The sequence below is a fragment of the Triticum dicoccoides genome, chromosome 4A (assembly GCF_002162155.2).
Source record: "Triticum dicoccoides isolate Atlit2015 ecotype Zavitan chromosome 4A, WEW_v2.0, whole genome shotgun sequence".
NCBI classification, from domain to species: Eukaryota; Viridiplantae; Streptophyta; class Magnoliopsida; order Poales; family Poaceae; genus Triticum; species Triticum dicoccoides.
Window position 1 is genome coordinate 592,849,838 of NC_041386.1, and position 7,190 is coordinate 592,857,027.

The window sequence follows — 7,190 nt, forward strand, 5'->3', positions numbered from 1 at the left end:
GGCTGGACCAAGTGGGTCGGCCAGCTCGGCCTCCTGGCCCAGTTGGCCAGGTTTTTTTTCCTTTTCTTGTTTTGTTTTGTTTTTTTCTGTTTCTGTTTTCTTATTTCTGTTTATCTATTTTCCTATTTCTTTTAGTTTTACTTTATATGCAATCTTATAATATATCAACTCAGTTCCCTAAATTAACATTATTAGTTAGGCTACTGTCATAATTAATTTGGCACTAAATAAATTAGTTTTACATTTTTTTATTATTCAAAAGTATTTAATAATTATTTTAGCCCCTGTTTTTATTTAGTTTAGGCACTTAAACATTTTGAAAAAGGTTGGTTCCAACACCCAAAATAAGTTAGGGATTATTTGCCACATGATGATCATTTTAGTTTTCATGTTTGAGAAGTTTAGAATTTCACTTATTATTTGAATTTGAATTTGAAGCGGATTTGGATCAACGGGAGATTAGTAACAGTAATAGTGGTGACATGGCATCATTAGCAAAGGATCACTGTAGTTTAATTACCCGGGCATCACAATTCTCCTCCACTACAAGAAATCTCATCCCGAGATTTAAGAGGGGAGTAAGGGGGAAATTCTGGTTACGATATTCTAACGGATCTTCTCGAAGAAGTTAATCCCTTTCGTTGATGTCTTCAATTTTTTATTCCAATGCATCATGATAAACTTGTCATCATTTCTTCGGGAACTCCATCGTACTTACGAAAAGATAAGGGGCAGCTCAGCTACGTCAGAATGCTTTTGAGGGAAACAATCTGGAGTTAACCCATGAATGAGTATAAGATTATCTCTCGAGTTGAACATATGAAATACATCAAGAGTAAGGTACGAAGGTACAATAAGAGGTTCCAAACGGATAGATAGTTGCTCGAAGTCTGAACCAGAGTGAGAAATGGGTTCAGAGTAGCGAGAGTAAGTATTGCGTCTGATACCAGAATAGAGCACTAGGAAGGGGGCCCATGGATTAAATACGAAGCCAAGCATGGAGAATAACCATTAGAAACAAGGTTGTACAGGAGAGTCAGGTTTCGATCCTGTGGAACTGTGGGTTATGGGCCCACCATGTGGTTAAAAGTAGGAAGGGCGGAGACGTCTTGCGTGATCATGCAAGCAAGGCATGTCCGGGGGTGGCCTGTCGATTATGTCGGCAACAACGTCGATACCAAGGGCGAGGGATGAAGAGAACTATCTTCCTGCTCGTTGAACGAGGCGGACCAATAGGCAAAGTTCTCGTCCATCGGTGGCTACCGGAATGTCATCAACAATAGTAACAGGCTCTTACTGATAGAGTTGTACACCGAGGTGTTTACATAAGCAGTGAATTATTACTGCTTAGTTTATATAGATCACAAGAAAAAGTCAAACAAACCAATGGAAAGGAAAATATGATTTTCAGATTAAATAGAACAATGGAAAGGAAAATGTGTTGAAACACATATTCCAGGGGTATATCCTTCCCAAGGACAAGCAGATCATGATATCCATGACAGGATATAACATAGAAAACCCTTTTAGGTAAGGGGAGAAGAATTTCATGACATTACCCATACAACGGTGTTTGGATAATTGAGCAGGAAACACTTAGCATTGGGCTTCAAATGTTCTTGTTGAAAATCGGAGTACCAGTGACATGCTTCGAGATAGCATTGACATGGTCTTCAAGCAAAGGTCAGACCTTGGATACACAAAGGACCCATCAGGAACAACTTATGGAATAAGTCTTACAGTTTCCTCATGGAAGAATGGATAACATTGCTAAAAGGGAACTATAACAATAGGGCCTCCGGCCAGGTGGGCTAGGTAAGACACCACCTTACTGGGTCATATAAAGACCAACGTTATAACTCTTGGAAATATGTCCCAACCATCATATCTGACCGAGATTCAGATCCGATAGGTGTCATGATACCTCAGACTCAGGATGTCCGAGAAGAAAAGGTGCAACACAAATATACGAAATGGCATTGCAAGATTCTCGAGAAATGAACTATGGGAGCGGGTTCCTGAAACAATAGTTCATCATTAAACCAATGAGGAGATGAGAAGGTGGCTGATGGGCTCAGCGACAATTCATCGAGAATTCCAAACGGATGGCTTTCCACAATAATGTGAACAAGAAGATGACACTTGTCAACTCAAATGATATAATGTTGTATGCTCTAGGAAAACATACACCATTAAACATTGGTTGACGCTGCACCCGAAATATGGGCTTAGGTAGTACGATCAATGTTAGAATGATGATTCAATAACCAACAGACTTAGTATGAAACTATCGAACATTCACTTCAAAACAATAGGGTTGCTAGAAGTTTCGAATTCACACATCATAGTTAAATTGCCGGTATCCCGGTTAGAAACAACACGGGGACCAAGATAAGAACGGAGATAGCGAGAAGTATTACTATATCAAGAATTATTAAGAGGTGGTGAAATTCTCATGACTTTCTTGACATAAAAGATGGTAATACTTCCAAGGTAAAGAAGAACAACCGCTGGGTAGCAAGGATCTCAAGGTATAACACAAAACACGAACAAGTTTGTGTTGAACGGAAGGCAATAAAGTGGTCGATGATACACAAATCATCAAGGGGCAAGGATGGTATTACCCATCAAGAATTCAATTGATATCCTAGAAGACCTTAGAATGTTGATGATGATCACGACACATTTGTCGAGAGGTTTCAAGAAGATGTAACCGATCGGCGATGACATCAAGCCAACGGAATGATGAAGCGCAAAGTTATTAAAACCATGGGTACGACACAAACTCGAAATCAAGTTTGCTGTTCAAGGAGAAATGATATTACGAGGAAGATCGACGTAAGATTAGCTCATCGTCGAAATTTGTGCTCCGGGAAGGACGAGGTAGCACAGTTAAAATTTAGCGCAAAAATGATATAGCCGATCAGGCTAGGAATGACTTGAAGGATTATTAAACTCGTAGGCAATGAAAATTATTTAGGAGTTATTGAATCGGAGTGCGGAATCGATTCACTTATCGGTGTTCTCGAGTGACTAATCGCTCAGAACCCGGGGGGAATCTGAAATCGATGAGAAGCAATACTAGATGAAGATTCATAGGATGCAACGCAGTTCTTTGATATTCTCGAGATACTGGAGGGTATTACTCGAAGGAAGATCGACATAGGGGTTGCGGAGATGTATTGATCCGTAGAAGACAAGTGTTTTCACTTGCTTGAGAAATGGGATCAAGTAGAAAATATGGTCGGAACCACAATTTCAAAGGATCAATTCACATATACAAAAGGATATTATCTGAAGGAAATAGTTATTATTACAAGAAGCTTCCATGATAGGATCTACATCGTGTCCATGGGCATGAACACAAAGGTTTAAGGTCGACTCCCACTTCCTCAATGCATAACCTTCCATTCACCTCTCGTATTTCGAAAATGACAAAAGTTGTTGAACGTTTTACCTGGTGCAATACCAGATAAGTATGACCCGTGAAATCTTTCGAGTTCACATGGATTAGGGAAGGCGGAGGTTCAACCCATCAGGGCATCTTAGGAACATATACCACAAACTTCAGAGTAAATAACACAAGCTCGATAGTAAGCATGCTTGAGAAAGTAGAGGATACAATTTACCAAAGGCATTAAGTATCCAAGGGAAGGCTCACAAGCTTATTGAATATGAAGGACGTTGTTGGATAAAATCCGACAAAGGGTCTGGTGGTCCACAAGGGATCCGATATGAGCATCGGTACTCAACCAGAGGAAAAAAGAATGCAAGGAGATCAGATTATACAAACAACTGACTAACTCAAAGCTCAAATGCAAAGGAATTATGAATTCCAAGACAAGGGATCAGAAGCAATGCTCTGATTAAGGATGGATAAGTTGAATAGTCTTAGGGGCACAATCGATTGCAAGTTGATTGGTCGAGATCTAGCTCATGTTTAAAATGACATCCGAGCTGGAAGGATGAATTCTAGGATCTGATTGAGGATCGCGAGCATTCGCAACATATTGAATCAATGGAATCAAAATGATAATGACAAGGGATGCCAATAAGATTATGAGACTTATGGAATTAACCATAACACAAGCAAGCAAGAATTTCAATAGCAATAGACTACTCAGGATTTTCGGAAGACCGAATGGTATTTCGAAGACTTTTGCCAAACACACGAACAACTAGGGATGAGCAGATGCTCGATAAGTGTGAGGAATTATCCATAGGGTTATTCAGGCGGAAAAGAGCTGCATGGCAGTCGGAAAGAGGATTCTCGAAAGTCAGAGAATACTTTCGGGTATCTTGTAATAACAAGAACAACTAGGGATGAAAGTATGAACGGCGAGAGTACACGGTTATCCATAAGGATTCAACGGTGTTAAGAGATTGCAAAAAGAAATCAACACAAGTTCTCGGGAGTAGATCGGAGAATATCTTCGAAGTCTTCTGGTGAAGCAGGCAACCATCTGGAATGAAGGGGCTCTCCGGGGAAAGTCGTTACGAGAACCTAATGTAGTTAGTAAAATCATTTAACCCGAATAGAAGATAGAACAGAGTCCCAGAGTATAGACGAGGAATAGAAGATCATATTACCACCCAATGGCAACGTGGGCCCATGGGCCGCACAACCATGTTAGTAAAACAATTTTCACTGACTAGACTCGACTTCGGCCAAGGAGTGTGGAAGGGGGATTCCTACATGCAGTCGGCTCTGATACCAACTTGTGACGCCCCCGATTTGACCGTATACTAATCATGCACGCAAATGTGTACGATCAAGATCAAGGACTCACGGGAAGATATCACAACACAACTTTACAAATAAAATAAGTCATACAAGCATCATATTACAAGCCAGGGGCCTCGAGGGCTCGAATACAAGAGCTCGATCATAGACGAGTCAGCGGAAGCAACAATATCTGAGTGCAGACATAAGTTAAACAAGTTTGCCTTAAGAAGGCTAGCACAAACTGGGATACAGATCGAAAGAGGCGCAGGCCTCCTGCCTAGGATCCTCCTAAACTACTCCTGGTCGTCATCAGCGGGCTGCACGTAGTAGTAGGCACCTCCCGAGTAGTAGTAGTCATCGTCGACGGTGGCGTCTGGCTCCTGGGCTCCAACGTCTGGTCGCAGCAATCGGGTATAGGAAGGGGGAAAAGGGGGAGTAAAGCAACCGTGAGTACTCATCCAAAGTACTCTCAAGCAAGGAGCTACACTACATATGCATGGGTATATGTGTAAAGGGGCCATATCGGTGGACTGAACTGCCGAATGCCAGAATAAGAGGGGGATAGCTAATCCTGTCGAAGACTACGCTTCTGGCAGCCTCCGTCTTGCAGCATGTAGAAGGGAATAGACTGAAGACCTCCAAGTAGCATCGCATAGCATAACCCTAACCGATGATCCTCCCCTCGTCGCCCTGTGAGAGAGCGATCACCGGTTGTATCTGGCACTTGGACGGGTGTGTTTTATTAAGTATCCGGTTCTAGTTGTCATAAGGTCAAGGTACAACTCCAAGTCATCCTATTACCGAAGATCACGTCTATTCGAATAGTTTAACTTCCCTGCAGGGGTGCACCACATAACCCAACACGCTCGATCCCATTTGGTCGGACACACTTTTCTGGGTCATGCCCGGCCTCGGAAGATCAACACGTCGCAGCCCTACCTAGGCAGAACAGAGAGGTCAGCATGCCGGTCTAAATCCTATGGCGCAGGGGTCTGGGCCCATCGCCCTTTGCACACCTGCACGTTGCGAACGCGGCCGGAAGTAGAACTAGCCCCCTTAATACAAGAGCAGGCTTACGGTCCAATCCGGCGCGTGCCACTCAGTCGCTGACGTCACGAAGGCTTTGGCTGATACCACGACGTCGAGTGCCCATAACTGTCCCCGCGTAGATGGTTAGTGCGTATAGGCCAGTAGCCAGACTCAGATCAAATACCAAGATCTCGTTAAGCGTGTTAAGTATCCGCGAACGCCGACCAGGGCCAGGCCCACCTCTCTCCCAGGTGGCCTCAACCTGCCCTGTCGCTTCGCCACAAAGTAACAGTCGAGGGCCGTCGGGAACCCAGGCCCACCTCTACCGGGATGGAGCCACCTGCCCCTTCAGCCCCCAACTCCGAACAGTACCACAGGTAATGTAACAGTGTAAAGTATATATCATATGCCCGTGATCACCTCCCGAGTGATCACGGCCCAGTAGTATAGCATGGCAGACGGACAAGAGTGTAGGGCCATTGATGGAACGCTAGCATCCTATACTAAGAAGTAGGATAGCAGGTAAGGGTAACAACTGTCGCAACAATGACAGGCTATGCATCAGAATAGGATTAACGGAAAGCAGTAACATGCTACACTACTCTAATGCAAGCAGTATAGAGAAGAGTAGGCGATATCTGATGATCAAAGGGGGGGCTTGCCTGATTGTCTGGCAAGAAGGAGGGGTCGTCGGTGACGTAGTCATACTGGGTAGCAGCGGCGTCGGTCTCGGTGTCTAGCGAGAGAAGAGGGGGAAGAAACAATAAATATAATGCAAACAAATGCATGATGATGCATGACATGACAAAGCGTGATGCTAGGTGTGCCTTAACATGGTACGAGGTGGTACCGGTGAAGGGGGGAATATCCGAGAAATTATCCCCGGTGTTTCGCGTTTTCGGGCAGAGGAGCCGGAGGGGGAAAGTTACGTGTTCGCTATGCTAGGGATGCGTGGTGGACGAACGGGCTGTGTATCCGGATTCGTCTCGTCGTTCTGAGCAACTTTCATGTTGAAAATAATTTAATCCGAGTTACAGATTAAAAGATATGATTTTCTAAAGATTTTATTAATTTCTAGAATTTAATTAATTATTTAAATTAACTCGAAATGGATTTATGACATTAGCATGATGTCATGCTGACGTCAGCAGTCAACGGGGGTTGACTGGTCAACCTGACCAGTGGGTCCCATTGGTCAGTGACACATTTTAATTAAACAGTTTAATTAAACTAATCAAAATTAATTAGGGGTGGGCCCACTGTCATACTAATTAATAAGCTAATTAACATTAGTTAATTAGGTTAATTAATCATTAGGTTCATTAATCTTAATTGGTTAATTTAATCAGAATTAATTAAGTTAATTAAGTTAATTATATTATTTATCATTTTATTTATTTTAAATTTTTTTATAAATCTTTTTTTAATCTCTTTT